General features: G+C 60.4%; 1 protein-coding gene across 2 annotated transcripts in view; it reads right to left on the minus strand.

Annotated features, from left to right (window-relative positions):
* Positions 1 to 18,589, minus strand: part of TFEB (transcription factor EB) — a 43,752-nt gene extending 25,163 nt beyond the window's left edge. Inside the window, exon 1 of one of the 2 annotated variants that reach the window (XM_058306707.2) lies at positions 18,472 to 18,589. The gene's annotated coding sequence lies outside the window, so the exon portion shown is untranslated. Of the gene's footprint in view, positions 1 to 6,557; positions 6,676 to 18,471 lie in introns of those variants that run through there. The other variant, XM_058306708.2, reaches the window with a different exon arrangement.
* Positions 18,590 to 18,690: the final 101 nt, after the last annotated feature.

The following is an 18,690-nucleotide window of genomic DNA, read 5'->3' on the forward strand; positions in this document are numbered from 1 at the left end:
GAACGGGGTCTGCGGCAAGCGGGGAGGGGAGGACATGAGCCCCTGGTGAAAAGCAAGGTAAGGGGGGAAGCCGGGCCGGCCACGCCCCGGGGGAACAGGCCCTGCGCTTTGTGGCCCAAGCGGGGAGGTGCCCCCCCTGCGTGAACCACTGTCTGCTCTCCCCAGAGCCCGGCAAGCGCCGGCCACAGCAGATAAGCGGCCTCACTCCTTCGCCGCCCGCGTCCACGCAACCCGCACACCCACTCCCCACGACACAGGTCTGCGCCCCGGTGGGCGCCAGCCCACGCTCCCAAGCCACACCGGGAAGCCACAGCAGCGGCCCGGCCCAAGGACACAGTCGGATGGCCGCCGCCCTCCGCGCCCACGCGCCCCCCTCTGCGCCCGAGCACCTGTGGCCGTGCGGCACCCTGGGGGCCCAGGTGGCGCCAGGCCCCAGCGCACCTCAGCTCGGAGGGCGGGTCCCTCATCCGGGGAGAGGGCGTCGGTGGGCCAGGACCACCTCCGCAAGCTCTTCACATGCATGGGCGGCACGGAGGGCTCCCCACCCACCCTCGAGAGAGCATCTGCCTGCCCTGAGAACGAGTCTGGGGGGGCCAGAAGGGACCTTCCGAAGCTGAGCCCATCACCCTCATTTTACAGATGAACAAACTGAGGCTGTGATTGGGGAAGTGTCTCTGTTTGAGGTTTGAGCAAGAACGAGGTTGAACCTGGGACCCAGGGCTGGGGTAGCTTAAGTCAGCCAAACAAAGCATGGGATGAAGCCAGGGTGGGGTGCGAGGGTAGGAAGGGGCTGGCAGAGGGGGAAGGGGGAGAGCTGGAGATCTGCTACCACACCCAAAGCACCACTCTTCCAGGGTGCTCTACGGCTGTCATTTCATCCACGCATCTCACACCCACTAGGGGCTGGCGCTGTGGCTACGTGCGTTTCTGCCCAGCCTATACCTCTTCCTGGGAAACCTCGGTTCTGAGGCTGAGTCTTGTCTTCAGAGCACTAGCACCTAGTGGGTGCACAAGAAAGGTCTGAAATGTGTGTGGGGGGCAGGGTGGGGCTGCCCCCCGACTTCTCGGGCGCAGCCAGGCTGCTCCTCTGGGGTGGAGGTCCAGGGCTGCCCCTCCTCCCGGCGCCCCCCCCCCACTGTCCCGGCTTCCAGAGCCTGCAGCACACGAGAGCCCCCACGCAGGTCAGCCCACCTCCCCAGGCAAGGCCGAGGCGGAGGAGCACGCAACGCCAGGCGAGCCTCGGAAATCACCTGCCAGGCTGTTTTCAGTCACAGAACCCAGGTGTCAGACAAAGTTTACTGGGGACCTTGATATGTAAAACAAGAAGATGGGAAGGAGTTGGAAGGGGAAGGGCAAGGTGCCAGCTCCCAGATGCTCCCCAGGGCACCTTCTGGGGTCCCAAGGAAGAGTCTGGAAACTACATTTCCTCGCTGCCTCGCTGTGCTGCAGAAGCCTAGAGGGTGGACAGGATCACAGAGCGCAGAGAGAGCCAGCACCACAGCCCCCGCCGCCAAACATCCAAGCCATGCCCTTCCCACGACTCCCAAGGCCGTGCGACCCCACCCCCGACGCCAGGAGGAACCCAGCGACCCCTCCCCCAAAGGCCCGTGGATTCAGCTCCTGCCACGCGCCCCGCACGCCCCACACACGTGGCCTGCTTTAGTTCTCACAAGCACCCGAAGGCCCGGGCGTCTCACCGGTTTTGTAGGAAAAGACACGGAAAGGTTCAGTGATTCATCAGGTGCGCCCAACCCGTGCGTGGCGAAGTCCAGACTCCAACCCATTGTGTTTACTCCAAAATCGCACCCTTGACATCCCGCTGTGGCCTTGCAGGAATCCCCAACGTCGTGATGCTTGCCTGGGTGTGATGCACCCCCTCAGCCCCCTCCCAAGCTTCATCCCATTAAAAAACGCGGAGGCGCCTCCTACCCAACTCACCCCAACACGATGGCACACGCAGAGCTTCTCACTGCTGTTACTACTACCACCCCTAGGATAGAGCACTTACTATTTCAGGCACTCACTCATTATTAACCTACTCAGCCCTCACATTATACTCCCATTCGCATCTCACCGAGGAGGAAAATGAGGCACAGAGAGGTTGGGTAACTTGCCCAAGGTCACAAAGCTAGGAAGTAGCAGAGCCAGGACTCGACCGCAGGCAGCCTGCACACCTAACCCCTGTGCCACACTCCCTCTTTCAGGAGTGGCGACAAAAAAGAGGGCCCTAGATGGGGGATTGACTCTCCCGGAGGCCTCTCTCTGCAGGGGTCAAGGGGCGGATTGGAATCCCCAGGGCTGGACCTGGGAAAGCCCAGCTGATGGGCACCTGCAGCCCAGTTCTCCAGCTGGAGGGCAACACCCATCCGCCCACCCCACCCCAGGAGCTGGAGCTGGGAGGATGGGCACGTGGGAACGATAGCCAGCCCAAGCAGGAACGGGACGTCGGCTGCGTGCTCAGTCTCAAGACCCGGCAGGTGCAGAAAGAAGAAGACCCTGTCGTAGCACTCCTGCCGGAGGCGCCCGTCCCCAAAATGCCCAAAGGGGGTTGTCCCTGCCGCCCCCACCCTCTTCAGTCCTGGCTGCATCAGATGTTGGCGACACTTAGAAACAGGGCTAAAAATAGCCTCTCTAATGAGTCAGTGCTAAGAATAGCGCAGGCCTCTGGCTTGGAGAGGCCTCTGTGCACGGGAGGGCCCGCCCCTCCCACTCCGCCCCAGCCTGGCCCTGCCCTCCTCTCCCCCGGACCCCCTCAGCCAGCAGAGGGCCGGGGGGGGGGGGGGGGGGGGTGTTTCTTCCCCAACTGCTCATGCGGTCAGGGACGTGGGCGGGCTGCACACACTGTCCTCACACACGCGGTAGCGGGTCACCCTCCACAAGGGTGGGGTATCCAGGGAGCGGATGGGTCCTGCAGGTGACGGGGGCCCTGAGGCCGGGAGGGGGTGCAGCTCTGCTCTGATCCCGTCTGGTCCTCAGCAACCCCACTGTGAGGGACAAGGAAGGGGCCATCACCCCACTGCACGCCGGCTCCCGGGAAGAGCAGGGCCACACAGCTGCTTATCGGCACGGGGGGGGGGGGCAGCAATGACGAAGCCGGTGCCGTTTTCCGCATCTTTATTAGAAGCACTGCAGCATTATCTCATGTTAATTCTCATCGTAACCCTTTGAGGAAGGCACTATCGTTATCCCCATTTCACGGGGAAGAAATAAATGATCAGAGACAGCCAGTCACTAGCCCAAGGTCACAGAGCAGCCTGAATCCAGAACTCAGATCCTTAGTCCCCGTGGCTGGGCCACCTTGGGTTAGAGGCTTGACCTCTCTATGCTTCAGCTTTCTCACCTTTGATTAAAAGCCCAGCTTATTAGATGATTGCGTTATTGTGAGAATGAAATTTGCAAAAGATTCAAAAAGTACTTAGCCCACTCACTAAGAATCACCCATCGTTAAACACTATTTCGACTACGGCACTCACGCCTGGGTCTCTGAGTCCTGAGCTCAGCAGGCTGAGCACGGCCCACGGTTCCCTGCCCATCAGGCCGAGGACACTGCCCCCCTGCCTGGCAACACAGACCCCCGAACTGGGCCCCTGGGTACTTCCTACAGAGGGGGCGCTGGAAGCCGGGGGTTCCCAGCTCCGGGCCAGACCTGGGTTTCATGCTCCGAGGCCGGCCACACGGACTTCTCCCTCGGCCCGCTCCTCCTACTGCCCCAGGTCATGGAGTGGGAAGGCAGGAGAGAGGGGGTTCTCCGTCCAGGCAGCTGACGTCCTCACGACCCTCGCCAGCCCTCCCAGCCCTGCGATCAGCAGCGATAACCCCCCCAGAGCTCCCCAAGGCCCACGGGGGCATCGCCAGCCAGGCGGCGGCAGCTCAGGGGGCAGCAGGCTCACTAGACAGACGAAGACTTGCCCAGGGCCACAGAGGGGAGGAGAAGGCTCGGGAGACCCCCGGGGACCAAGGGGAAGGAAGGAGAGGGCTGAGCCCGCACCCTGGCTCTCGCCCGCAGTCCGCTGGCCTGGGAGGCGGCACCAGTGACCCTGAGTCTTCCTCCGCCCCACCCTGGCCAGGGGAAACAGGCACACCCCTCGCCTGACGACCCCGCCGACCCCTGGCCCGGCTAGCACAGGCCCCTCTCTGCTGGCCTGCAGCCCCCTCCTGCCAGGGAGCTCCCCACCCCTCCAGCTTCCCGACCCTGACCCAGCCATTGGCACAGGCACCGGCCCCTCTCACGATCCCCACCCAGCACGCTGTCACCACCCCAGGTCTCTGCCTCTGCTGAACCCCCCCACCCGCCGCACAAAGACCACAGGTTCACCAGACACCCCGAGAAGAACCGGGCCCGACTCCCAGCCAGACTGCTGGGCCTGCCTGGGACACGCGCGCTGACGTGGTCCTGCAGTAGGCACCCCGTAAGCAGGGCACAGGAGGGTGCAGGCTCTCAGGCAGTGGCCCCCAATTTTTTTTTTTACCGCAACTCACAGAAAGAAATGTATTTTGCACTTCAACTCAGTTCACACAAACACACACATTTTTTAAAAAGTTGTACAAATCAACCCTTGGACACTACCATACACTTAGCTGCTCCCTATTCTTTTCATTTTTGAAAAATGTTCATTGAGACCCACGAACTGACCTCACGGCCGGTTTATTTCAACCCGACCCACAGTTTAAAGCAAACCTTCCACTGAGGACGTCTACGCCGCCGGGCCGGCAGGGCCTCCGCCTGCCAGGCCCTTCCTCCCGCCAGGCCTGCGCTCAGCCTTTTACTGTATGATCTCATGCCACCCTCGTCCTCCCCCTGGGAGGTGGGGGCTGCTATTATCCCCATTTTACAGGTAAGGAAACTGAGGCCCAAGGTCACAGGGTAAATGACCCAGACGGAATTAAAAACCAGGTCTATCGGAATCTGGAGCCCCTTCGAAACCACCGCACCACACTGCCCGCCAGGTGACGGTCCACAGCCCCTCTCTTAACTACTCGCACGGGCAGGAAGCTCACTCCCCAAGAAGGCCCGCTCCAACTCCAACTTCTTTTTTTTTTTTTTTAAAGATTTATTTATTTATTTAATTTCCCCCCCCCCCTCCCCTGGTTGTCTGTTCTTGGTGTCTATTTGCTGCATCTTGTTTCTTTGTCCGCTTCTGTTGTCGTCAGCGGCACGGGAAGTGTGGGCGGCGCCATTCCTGGGCAGGCTGCACTTTCTTTTCACGCTGGGCGGCTCTCCTTATGGGTGCACTCCTTGCGCGTGGGGCTCCCCCACGCGGGGGACACCCTTGCGTGGCACGGCACTCCTTGCGCACATCAGCACTGCGCATGGCCAGCTCCACACGGGTCAAGGAGGCCCGGGGTTTGAACCGCGGACCTCCCATATGGTAGACGGACGCCCTAACCACTGGGCCAAAGTCCGTTTCCCTCCAACTTTTTAAAAAGCCATTCCGGGGGGGCGGGGCAAGTGGAGCTCAGCGGCTGAGCACCTGCTTCCCATGTACAAGGTCCTGGGTTCAACCCCCAGTACCTCCTAAAAGAAAAAAAAGCCATTCCCTAGGTTAGCCTAATCTCTGTGTCTGTTGGTCACTTGGCAGCTGCAGTTCAGCCCTCAGACCCCTCCTGACTCGACCTGCTCCCTCCTCCCTGTCCACCCACCTCCAGCTGAACCCAGAGAGGGCACTGGGCAGGGGTGGGGTCAGCCTGAGGGCTGAAGCAGGCCAATCTGCTGCCCTGGGCATATCAGTGCCCGGGGCAAGGCACTCACTCCTCCGTGCCCCCCCTTGTTTCCCCAGCTGTGAAATGGGGGTGACAGTGGTGTCGGCCCCCTTGAGGGGCCCGGCGCCCGGCATGCAGTCAGCCCAGTAAACGTGGTTAATACTCACGAACGCTGCGCGGCCTTTTGGCCATTTGCACACAAACGCACTCACCGTGAAAACGGTAACCTGTGCAGAGCGCTTACTTCCTGGGCGCCAGGCGCTGCTCTGCTTAAGTCTCTTAGTCCTCAAAATGAACCCCTGAGGTGGGCACCCTAATTGTCTTCTCCATTTTACAGTGAGAAAACTGAGGCACTAAGAGGGCAAGGGACTTGCCAGAATGCCCCGCGGGCTCTCGGGCACGGAGCAGCGGTACTCGCCGCGGCCAGGCTGGCGCCGAGCTAAGCCGGCCCCGCCCATCATCTTCTCGCCAGAGCCCCGCACAGCCCCGTGAGGTGTGCGCTATCTCACAGACGAGGAAACCGAGGCACAGAGTGCAGAGCGAAGCAGCCCACAACCTCCTGACTCCACACACTTCCCACCATCGGGGTCCTCTCCAAACCCGGGCAGGGGTCCTTCCCCCGGGGCCCATGCTTCCCCAGCTCCCCCCATCCACTCTCAGCCTTGCCCCTGACCTGTGCCGCCCTCACCCCTCCTCAAAAGACAGCCCCACCGAGGCCAGCGGAACCAGTGCAGCCCAAGGGACCACAACCCACCACCCTCCTCCTCGAAGGCACGCACGCCCGCGCACACACACGCACACATGTGCGAACGTGCACTCGCACTACTCGCGCTGCACACACATGCACGCCCTCTTACCTGGGAGAGGGTGGTCCCCTCAAAGGAGCCCCCTGGTATGCTCAGCCCCTCCGGGGGCCAGAGCCCAGGGCAGCGCCCCTGCCCCAGCCCAGGCCCCAGTTTCCTCATTTTCCCCCACCGCTGTTTCTCACCCAGCCCCCTGCAGCCTCGGCCAGAGAGGAAGTTGCACAATCCCCTGGGAGCTGCAAAAGTGGCCGAGAATTACTCACCACTCGGAGGCAACTGCATGCCCGGAAGGACCCCCAGGCCTAGCCAGCACAGATGGGCGCCTGCTGCCAATCTCTGCCAGCACAGGGCTCCAGGCCACCCACTCTGCTCCTTCTTCCTCCCAGATTGCCTCCCACAGCCCCTCACCCCCAACCCCGCCTCAACACAGACACAAACAAACCCCGGCCTCAGAGGACACTGGCCCCGTACCAAGATGGAGAGGAACGAGGGGGCAAGAATTTCGCCGAAGTCAGAGTCCTGCTAGGCCCTGAAGAGATGCGCCTCTTAGCCGGGAGCCCAGAGCATGCCACTTTCCCGGCGGACCACCCTCCTGCCACCTCCGTGCTGGGCCTTAGTGTGTAGTCTCACTGTCGCCCACCCACCTCGAAGTGGACCCTGAGACCACGCCCATTCCTGTGAAGCCCAGTGACGATCCCAGTCACTGTATTTAATCAGAGAAATTGTGAGTTTACAGAAAAATCATGCATAAATTACAGGGCTCATACGACCCTCTTATTAACACCTTGCAGTGGTATGCTACATTTGCTACAACTGATGAAAGTACATTTTTATAATCACACTGTTAACTAGATAGAGCACGGTTTAACTTAGGATTCACTGTGTCGAGCAGTGTAGGGATTTTTCTTTTTTAATTTTTATTCTAGTGACGTATATACAACCTAAATTTCCTCCCTTTTAACAACATTCAAATATAATTTAGTGCTGTTAATTATGTCCATAATGCCCATATGCTCATCACCATCATCTGTCACCAAAATTTTTCCATCGTCCCAAATAGAAACTCTGTCCATTTTAAGCCTTAACTCCGTATTCCCTACCCCACCCCACGTTCTTCACTTGTGGGAAACTGTTCTCCCTGTATGTGGCAGTTTGAGATTATTTACAAACGTTATGTTTGTAAACTGTCTCTTCCTCTGGATGCGATACCCTTTGATTTATTAGATTCAGCTGAGAGGCCTGTGATTAAACTATGTTAAGATCAGGGCTTTGATTCGACCACATCACTAGGGCATGCAGTTTGAGTGCCCGCCCCCCCACACTGTGAGCTATGTAAATGGACACTCACTCGAGGAGACACACAGAAGCAGATGTGTGAGAGAAGAGACAGCGCCACAGACATGACAGAGGCAGGGGAAGAGAGATGAGCCTGACCTTGTGAAGAGACCAGAGCCTGGAAAGAAACGAGCCCCAGAGAAGAGACGAGCCCGATGCCAGCCCACAGCTGAGATGGGAAGAAGCTGGGACCACGGAGCCTTCAAAGAGAGAGGAAGGCTGCACCCTCGCAGACATGCCCGCCATCGTGCTTCGACATGTGGCAATAGACGCTGAGTGAGGAAGTACCCTCTTATGGTACCTTGAGTTGGACTCTTTATGGCCTTATAACTCTAAGCTTTTACCCCAAATAAATACCCTTTGTAAAAGCCAACAGAGTTCTGGTACTTCGCCTCAGCACCCCTTGTGGCTGACAAATACACTGTACATGCAACTTCAGAGGTTCCTTAGCCCCCAAAGTACTTCTCCAACAGTCTGGCAGACCCTTGCCCTTTCACTTAGTGCTTCTTTCTGGTGTTTATGGGATTCCTGTCCTTGGTAGGTAAATACCCCTGGTCAGGAAAGACAGGCACTCTTAAGCGGTTATCAGTCATCTCCACCTCAGGGCAGAAGGGTTTCTTAGCCTCTTCCTGTGAAAGCAGTTTGAGGAGGGGAGAGGACAGTAGAGGGAGGATTAGACAAGGCCTTAGCCCCTGGGGGAGGAAGGAGATGCCACTGAGGTGACGAGAGCTCCAGGACAAGGAGCTCAGAGAGGCCCAGGGAGGACTGACCCAGAGTCCAGCCCAGCCCTCAACACTTCCTGGCAAACTCCAGGAGGACGCGAAGCGTAAGCAGGAGCCGGCCTGGGCCCGCAGAGGCGCGCCAATGACCCCTGGCTCCCACCCTCGCCGGGTGGACCTGCAGCCGGGCCTCAGATAAGGAGCACCATAGGGCCTCTTATCGCCCGCCCAACCTTGGACTCCCACCCAGCTAAGGACAAAGTCAGAAAGGGTTCTGCCTGGGCCCCAGGGCGTCCCGGGAGCCCCTCGTTTCTGCAGGCCTCATCAAAAGGCAGGGGCCCCCAAGGCAGTCCCCACAGCACCCGGAGGCAGGACGCAGCAGGAAGCGGGCGCGGGCTCACACCCTCCGTGGCCCTGGAGCTGGGCAGCGTCCCTGCCCTAGAGCGGGGTGGTCACCAGGCCCCATCGCAGGGATGCTCCCCAAAACACCCGCACTCCCTCCCTCTCCCCCATCCTGAAGAAAGGCCCAGGGGGGGAAGGGGCAGCAACTCCTGTCTCCTCCATTTTTCAGAGGAAGACACTGAGGTCCAGAGCACACAAGTGTTTCCCCTAAGTCCACACAGTGAGCTCTCCGCAAGCCTCAGCGTCCCAGCTCTTTTCCTAGACCAGGGTTTAGGTTTCCTAGACACCACTGACGTCTGGGGTCTTTGTTGTGGACGTGTCCTATGCACGGTAGGACGTTTATGCCAGCAGCCCTCCCCGAGTTGTGACAACCAAAAAGATGTCTCCAGATGTTACCAAATGGCCCCCGTGGGCAAAATCACCCCTGCTTGAGAACTATTGCCCCCAAAGCTCCCCAAGACTGCGTCTGCCGATTCTAAATTGAAGGTGATCTGCTGGGGGCTCGAGACCTGGGATCTCTTCTCCCCTGCCAGATGTGTCAGGGTGGGGGGCCGGGAAGGGGCTGGCAGCCACCCTGTAGGCTGAGTGTCCTCTGGGCAGAGCCTGCCACTTGGCGGGCTCCTCCCAAGACCAAATAAATACCGCTGTCCCCAAGCCATACACCAGCCCCTTCCTGGCCTTCAATGTTACAGTGACCTTTCAACTATTTTAATTAGCTATTTTCATCAGTAAAAAAATTCTGAGCACCCTCACACATGCGTGTTTCCTCATAAATTGCATGCAAACATATGCCAAAATAGATGTATGAAAAATCCCAGAAGGTGAATTATACACATGATACAATACTGTGACATGCTCACCATTATGGCAGAAACTAAACAGACTAACAGTACCAAGTGCTGGTGAGGACGTGGAGGGATGGGAGTTGCTAGTGAGGAGGAAACTGCACAACCACTTCGCAAAACCTCTACTAAGGGTGAAATACGCATTGCATACTCTGAGCTCTAACAACCCTACTCAAGAATGTACAGACTGGAGAAATGTATGCACCAGTGCACTAGGAAGCAGGAAGAAGGATGTTCCTACTGCGTTGTTTGGGGTAGAAAGCATCCCAGACGTCCACGAGAAGCAGGACACAATACGACGGCGGCCTGTTCACCCCATGGAAAGCTAAACAGCAGTGAGAATGAGCATGCTACACCTGAACACAACACCACCGGCGAGCCTCGCCAACACACTGCTGAGTGGGGCCACTTGACCTAAAAGATCACGGTTCATGTGTCCTAAATGCAAAATTGGGCAAAACAGAACGCTAGTGGTAAATAAGGGACGCAGGCACGAGCGGCAACATCACAAAGAAGAGCAAGGGACTGACCAGCGTACAGGTCAGGGCAGTGGCCCCCTCTGGGAGGTACGGCTGAGGTGGGGCACGTGGCTGGCTCTGGGCCAGGCGACATTCTACCTCTGGGTGGCAGGGACTTATACACACACGTTGGCGCTCTGTTCAGCAAGTATATTCACAACGAAAGGGAGGAAACGGATGAGTGAAAAATAAAGAGACGTTCGAGTATTTTCTTCCCACACCCAGTTATGGAAACCACTAGGGAAACTAGACGGGGACCTACTGCTAGTCCCAGGCCTGGGGTAGCCGGGGCTGTCTGTGGAGAGGCCTCTGGGCTGGCCCGTGCCTCTCGGTCCACAGGAGCTGGCCGCCGCGGTCCCTGTCGTCTCCTGCCCCTGCCCTGGACGTCGCAGGTCCTACGTGCCCCTTCTTGGCCAAGGTCAGGGGCTGCGCCAGGCAGGGCACCGTCCTACCTACCCCACCCTGCCCTGGGCCGTTTCTCCGGGTGCCGGGCAGCAGGACTCAGGCTAATAATGCTCAGAAGGCCCTGGGGTGAGGGTGGGTGGGCCTGTGGACACCCTCTGATTACACCAAAGGAAGGTGGGAGGCAGGAAAAAAGGCAATAAAGAGGGTGGCGAGGAGGGGATAGAGAGCAGGAGAGGGAGGCGCACATTTTGAGGGCGAATGTTCCAGATGCTGTACAACTGGAAGGATGGGGGTCTGGGGGGAGAGAGGGGGAGGACTGGAGGTACTGGGGGGGGAGAGGATGCTCTGCCCCCTGGTCCTGGGCCCAGCACCAGGAAGGCAGGTCCAAAGAGACCTGAGGAGTCGGGCCCAGGGAGCACCCACCCTCCCTGTGGCCCCGGGGCTTCCAATGGCTGGTACGTGGCTCAGTGGCCTCCTCCTGCACTCAGCAGCCTGCCGTCCTCCCACCTGGCCCAAGAAGGAAGCCTCTGGGCCTGCAGAGGTGAGCCCAGGTGAGTGGACCTGGGAAATGGCACCCATTCTGGGGCCTACGCCACTCGGCCACCTAAGGTCTCCGTGCTGGCACAAGGCCTTTTGTAAAAAATCTTTTCCCACCCAAGGTCTGTTCTTGGAGCAAAGGGCTACGTGTTTGTGTACAACATGGAGGAGGAAGGAGAGTGTTCTCATTCCCAGCACGCCCTGGGGGGCCGGCCCGGTGCAGGCTCGGGCGCTGCTCCAGCTGCACCGGGTGACCCCGCCGGCTCCCAGGCGTGGGGCGCATGGAGAGGCTGCCTCGCCCTGCCTGTGCCTGGGTCCCCTCCTCTGGGCAATGTGGGAGCCTCAAAGCCCAAATCAGTCCTGAAACCAAGTCAACCAGAGCTGCAGCAGTGGAGGGAAGCTGAGAGCACGCCTGGCTAGCACCCGGGAGGGGACGAGTGGCAGGGGGTGGACAGTATAGAGTGTCACCTCCTGGCCACTCCGCACCCCTCAGGGACCGTGGGGGACTGAGGCAGCTGCTGTCCCCAAACCAATTATAAACAAGGCACAGGACAGGCTGTGACTTCCCTCCGCAAACAGGAGAAAACAGACGGGAGCCCCACCCCACAGACCCAGGGGTAGACCCGGGGGCCGAGGGGAGGGAGGCGCGGTGCACTGCGGGTGCTGGCAAGCTCTCTGGGGGAAACAGCAGCCCCTGAGCCCCCAGCCAGAGACGGGCTGTGCCTGCGTCACTGGTGGGGGGCCGGGGGGTGGGACAGGGCAGAGGCAGAGCGCCGGGCCCTTGCTGAGCTGGGTGCAGGGTCCCTGGTATCAGGTGGTGAAGCCCTGGCAGGGGAGAGAACTTGGGTACAGCTCTTGGGTTCTCATTTCGGGGCATAGATGGGGGCTTGAGTCACGTTCACTCATTCATTCCACAGAGGTTTACTAAACACTCCCTACATACCAGGCACTCTTCTGGGCCCTTGTGTGCAGGCAGACAAAACCTCTGCCTTCGAGGTGCCCAAGTGCAAGGGTTAAGTTCATCTGCTGATTGACCAGCACAGCCTCTGTGCGCATCCCACCCCCAGTCCTTCAGGGCCAAAGGACTTGCCTCACCATTTCTCTCCTTCCTCACCTCCCGCTGGGCTCCACTCCAACTCCCCCAGCTTCCAAGAAATCGCCACCCCAGCCTCAGCCTCGGCGCCGGGACCCTCCCCGCTCTCTGCTGCCCTCGAGTGCAGAGGACGATGGAAGCCAGCCCCACCGCCCCTCAGCCCACAGCCCCCAAAACATTTGTGTCTGGGAGAGGAAAGAAGGGAAGGGGGTTTTTTGGGTGCATGTGTATCATTTTTATGATTAACTACAAATTCGAATGCTGATCACATATTTGCCCTGCTCGGGGTGGAGCAAAGCAGTGGCGGCCTTTCAGCCCCTGAGTGGGGGCAGGAGAGGCCGCTGTGGAGCCCCCTCCTTATGCCAACAACGCTGCTCCCGGCAGCTGTGCAGGTGCTCCCGACCCATGCGGCCCCAACGACTCCGGGCTCGAGCTGGCCCTCTCTGTCCACCTCAGCAAGTCTTCATCAAGCAAGTATTTCCAAAGTACCTGTCCCAAGAGGGGGACATGGACCCACAGGGCTGAACAGTGGTGACTTTCACAGGAGGTGAGGCCAGAGGGCCTGAGCAGGGGAGAGGAGGACAGGATGCACGGGCACTGGGCACACTGAATGGTCCTCGAAATGCCCCTGCCCTGGGGGCCTAAAGGAGCCAGGCCTGCCAGGCCCGAGGCCAGAGGCAGGGCGCCTCACTGAGAAGCTGCTAGAAATGCCGGTTACGGGAAACGGACTTTGGCCCAGTGGTTAGGGCGTCCGTCTACCATATGGGAGGTCCGCGGTTAAAACCCCGGGCCTCTTGACCCGTGTGGAGCTGGCCATGCGCAGTGCTGATGTGCGCAAGGAGTGCCGTGCCACGCAAGGGTGTCCCCCGCGTGGGGGAGCCCCACGCGCAAGGAGTGCGCCCGTGAGGAAAGCCGCCCAGCGTGAAAAGAAAGAAGCAGCCTGCCCAGGAATGGCGCCGCCCACACTTCCCGTGCCGCTGACAACAGAAGCGGACAAAGAAACAAGACGCAGCAAATAGACACAGAGAATAGACAACCAGGGGAGGGGGGGAAATTAAATAAATAAATAAATCTTTAAAAAAAAAAAAAATGCCGGTTACAGCTCCTAAATCAGACACGCTGCCGGCGGGGCCCAGCAATCAGCTGGAACAGCTCCTCCATGCGATTCTGAACAACAATCAAATTTGAGAACCACGAGAAAAAGAGCATTGCCAATGCCTGGGATTTTTTAAACTTTTATTCTGATACCTGGGCCCCTCTCCCCAGAGCTCAGCTGCAACTGCATTTGTTTACAGGCTCCCCAGGTGACCCCACAGAGGCCAGGGCCGTAGTGAGGTGGGACAGTCACCACCGTGTCCTGGACAGTGTCCTGGAAAGGTGTGCCTTGCTGGAGGGGCGCGGGAAGGGGGAGCATGCTGGGAGAAAGGACAGCGTGGACGAGGGCTGGGAGGAGGGACAAGGTCTGTTGGAATTCCTGGATTAATCCCCATGGCATGACATCTTACCCCCGGGCCCTCCGCTGTGTAGACAGGAGCCAGCCAGATGGCCTGTGCCCAGGGAGGGTGCCCGGGCGGGGGGTGGCTGGGAGGCACTTCTCTCTCCCTCGTGCCCACACTGAAGAGCCAGGAAACAGAACTGGCAAGGCCCTGGCCTGTTGCTGCCCTCTGCTCTCATCGACTCCCACCGCCCCACCCCCCGGGAAGTAAAGCCCACTCCCACCCTCTCTCTGGGATTTTCTCTACAACCATAACCTGCCAGGCCCGAGGCTGCCCAGGGAATCCCACTGGGCAAGAGAGGGGTTGCAGAGATGCTGCAAGGTCCCCCCGAGGGTCCTAAGCTACATTGTTAAATGAGAGAAGGCTGGGTGTGATACAACAGGGAGCGGTGGGGATTGTGGCCACTGAGTCTGCAAAGCCCAACATAAGGCATTTGAAGAGGCCCGTTTGCAACCCATAGTTGTTGTTTTTTTCTTTCCTAGAACTCTCTACACCTCTATCTCATCACCTGAAAATGAGAAATAAACAAATAAATGAGGTGTAGGGTTAATTACGATAATAACCAGATATTTCTTTTTAGTGCTCGTCTAAGTGTTGTACCTGCATAAATGTACTAAGCCCCCATTCAGCACTGTTAAAAAGATGCTACCCTAACTCTCACTTTATAGGTGTGGAAGTTGAGGCACACTGAGGCTGCACAGCTTGCCAGGGTCACACAGCTAGCAAGTGGCAGAGCTGGGATTCCAAGCCAGGCAACCTGGCCCCAAAGCGCATGCTCTTCCCACCCCATGGCTGGGCTGCACTTGGCGGTGCTCAAAGCACAGTGGCTATGATTATGTCCTGAGAAAAACTGCCTGGCTGCTCTGCCAGAGCCAGACTTGAGTCAAGCTTGAAGCAGTGGAACTCATCAGCCCTCAGCTTTCTCCCATCCCCCTCCTCCCTGAAAGCCTCACTCATCCTGGTGACTGTGCCGAAGATCGGTATAGAAGGTTCACATTGAAGGGGCCCCCACAGATGATCTACATTCAGAAATAGGGAAACTGAGTCTCAGAGAAGAGCAGGGATCTGCCCCGACTGCACGGCCGGTTGGAGGCGTCGTGGGGTCTCCTGACCCCGTCCACCCGTACCCATCCATCCCTCCCACAGCTCATCCAACCAGTGCCTACTAGGGGCTCACTACTGACCAAGGGATGTGAGGTCCAGGGCACAGGCCAGGCGCCCAGGAGGCCAGCAGCAGGGCAGTTCCCTCCCCTGCCGGCCAGCCGAGGCCCCCAGGAGCCCCCGCCCTCTGTCTGAAGCCCTCCTTCCCCTAGCTAGTCAGGACAGGCTCTCACCATGGGTCCTTGGCCACCCATGCGGGCGGCTTAGCAGAGAGGGCAGGAGACAGGTGTGGTCGAGGGTCAGAGCCCTCACAAGTCGCCACCCCTGCTCAGAGCAGGAGACCTGCAGGGCAAAGGGAGGTCCCCAGCCCCGCTCCTCCACCTGCTAAGAGAGCTTTCCTGGGAAACCCAGAAGTGGGATTGAGAATGTGGGCTTCTGGAGTCAGCTGGACATGGGTCAGAATCCCAGTCCTGCCACTTCCAGGGCTATGTGACTTCAGGCGACTTGCTTAACTTCTCTGACTTAGTATAATGAAGTGATCCATATAATGGTCAGTACCACGGAAACAATTCCTATCTCACTCTAAGCGCTCGCAGCCACCGTTAATAACTCAATTTTATTATATTCTATTCTAGCATAAAAAGCATAGAATGAATACTCTATTACTAGACTGTATTATTGTTACACTCTCGTAGACACCCATACGTACAGTTCACGTATACACACATATCTAGATACTCATAACCTAATAACCACACACACAAACTCACATCGATTACGCAAGCCCCACGCCGACACACGAGTGCCCAACGGCACTCTGTAACACTCCTGTACTTGCCACGGCCCAGGCCCTGCTCCACACAACTGCCCTCACAACCTCCAATGAGCCATGCTTTTTACCTTCCTCCCTTCTGATGAAGATACATACATCAGCTGCACACACTCGCCGCATCCTGGGATGCGGCCATTTCTGGCAGCGCTGGGAACCCTGACCTCCCTCCCTCCGTGGCTGAGGAGGCCAGCCCAATTTCCACGGTCACAGCCAGGGCAGCCCCAAGCCGGGCCCCAAGTGCTGACTGCCCTCCATCCCCAGGAGAAAGGCCCACGCTGCGTTTCATGCCAGCTGCAGGAGGGGAAACCCCTGCTGCCGGCAGAAACCTAGTTGACTTTGCAAAGACAGAAGCCAGGGGGTGAAGGGGGTGGCTGGGCCACTCCCTGCTGGGGCAGGTGCTAAGTAACTCTATAAACTCTGGGTGAATGATGCAATTACCGTCATAAACAGAGACCCAGGAGCGATCAGGGCCAGAAGCTCGACCCTCAAAGGGCAGCCAGGCCTGCGGGGTGGGAGCCCCTTCCCACCCACTTCCCAGCCTTCAGGAACAGGCCTGACTGGCCGTGGATGTGGGCGCTGGACACCCCCAGCCCCAGCCCAGCCCGGGACCCTGTTTGGGCTCCTGCCTGACCTGGGCACATATCCTGCCCAACTCTGGCCACGAGTCACCTGGCCATCAGCCCCAGAAGCCCAGCTGGCTCTCCCTGGATTCAGTGCTCACCCGGGGGGGGGGGGGGGGGTTCTCTGCCCCACCCCCTGCACCCCTTCCATGGGACCAGGAACCAGGTGACCTGCGGTTCCCATTTGGCTCCAGCTCATAGAGCTGAGCTGAAAACAAGCTAGCATGGGAGCTCTAACAGGCCTGGTAAGCTGGAAGCAGTGCTGGCCCCTCACCCAGCCACCCCAAACAGACCTGCCCTGCATTTACCGCCTCTGATCTCCCAGCTCTCCCCAGTCCTGGCAGCCGGGGTGAGCAGGGAACAAGGAGGCCAAAGGAGCTGCCCTTCATCCCCAGGGCTGGGGCTGGGGAAATCGAGGCACGATAAAACTACACTCTGGCTACCAGGCAGGGCGCCCAAGACAGCCAGCCTTTCCCTTTCCCAGCCTCCCATCAGAGGCCTGCAGCTCCACTGCCAACTGTCTCCCAATTGGCTGTGAGCAGGCTGAGGGCAGGGCGCAGGGGCTGTCTCCCCGCCCGTGCACAGAGAAGGCTCCAAGCAGAGGAAGCCAAGGATTGCGTTCTGAGAGCACCCACATCTGGTGGTCTGGGAGCCCCAGGCCCTGGGAGGAAACCAAAGACCAGCTCCCAACTGCCCCTGAGTCTTAGTCCTGGAAGCTCTACGGGGGCGGCTGCAGGGCCCCCCCATCCCAGCGCTGTCCCTGGGGCCTGCACCAGCCTTGTCCCCCCCCCAGATGGATGACGCATCCCCTCACTCGGGTCGGGGGCTTGGCGGTAATTAACGGACACTTCCCCGGCCAGCGCTGGGCCAAAGCACTAAGTTCGAGTTCTGTCCAGAAAGGAGAAAAGACTACGGCTGGGGCTGGCGGGAAATAGGGTCGGGGCGAGTCCTGCACAGAGCGGACGCCCGCTAAGACCAGCGCTGCCCCGGGCGCCCTCCCGGCCTCCCCAGGGCGCGGGGCCGGGGCGCACCGGGCGGCTGCGGCGCGAACCTGCTTGCGCAGCCCGGGGCAGCCGTGCGTGAAGCCAGAACCCGGAGTCGGGAGGCGGCCGAGGGGCGGGGACCTGGCTGGCATCTGCCCGCTCCCTTCGAGGAGGCAGGCGCACGCGCCGCGGCCGGGGGGCCGATCCCAGTCCTGGGGAAGGGGGGGCGCGTGAAGGGGCGCTCATTTGCCGGGCGGGACAGACCGGTGTTGGGCGGCGCGGACTCCGGAGGAGACAGGAAGCGTATTTTCCGGGATTCGGACTCGAGAGCTGGGCGAGGAGGGGTGGGGGGACGGGGAGGGTCGAACCCGTGGCTTGGAGCTTTGATGAGAGCAGAAAGGGGGTACGTTTCGAGGTTGGGGTCCCCCAGGGTGATAGAATCATGCCGGGGGGAGCGTCCGCGCTCGGGAACACCAGGGGTCGACGGCAGGGCCAGCTTCTACGAGAGGCCACAGGAGAGGAAGGGACGCGGAGAGAAGGAGGGGCGGCCCCCCCACCCCCCGGCAGCCCGGCCCCGGGGCGTGGCGCCGCTCCGGCCCTCCCACCCCCGCGGACCGTCCAGGCGGGGCCTGTCGCGGCCGGACTCGGCCCCCGCAACCTCCCCAACCCCCGACCCCCTCCCCCGCAGCCCCCGCCCCGCCGCGTCCGGGGGCGGGGGCGCACGGCCCACGCGCCTCAAACTTCTCGCCACTTCACTCCCACGCCCCCCGCCCCCTCGAGTCCCCGCTCCCGGGTCGGGAAGGCCCGTGCCCGCCCCGGCCCCTCCCGCGCGGTTACATAAGGTCGCAGAGAAGCCGCCCCCGGCCCAGGCCTCGAGGGAACCGGCGCCGGGGATCCCGGGCCACGCGCGGGGGCGCCCCGGCTCGGCCGGACAGCGCGGCGCGCGGCGCGCGGTCCCGCTCGGGTCCCCGGCCCGCACCCCCACCCACCTGTCTCCGGGACCCCCAGGCTGGAGGCGGGGGGGGGCCTGGGTCGGGGGTCCCGAGCCCTCGGCGCGCCCCGCGCGCCCCGGCCCCGCTCACCTCGCTCTGAAGGTCAATCCGTCCGCCGTCCGCGCCCCGCGACTCCGGCAACTTGTCCAAGTTCAGGTGCCCGGCCCCCGCGCGGCGCCCGCCCCCCGCTCCCGCGCCCCCGCCGCTCCGCGCCCCTCGGGCCCCCGCCCCGTCAGGCCCGCGCGCCGCCGCCGTGGCCGCCGCTCCCTGCGTCCCGCCCGCCGCCGCCGCCGCCGCTGTCACCGAGCC

This window comes from Dasypus novemcinctus, chromosome 11, assembly GCF_030445035.2.
Source record: "Dasypus novemcinctus isolate mDasNov1 chromosome 11, mDasNov1.1.hap2, whole genome shotgun sequence".
In the NCBI taxonomy this organism is placed as follows: domain Eukaryota; kingdom Metazoa; phylum Chordata; class Mammalia; order Cingulata; family Dasypodidae; genus Dasypus; species Dasypus novemcinctus.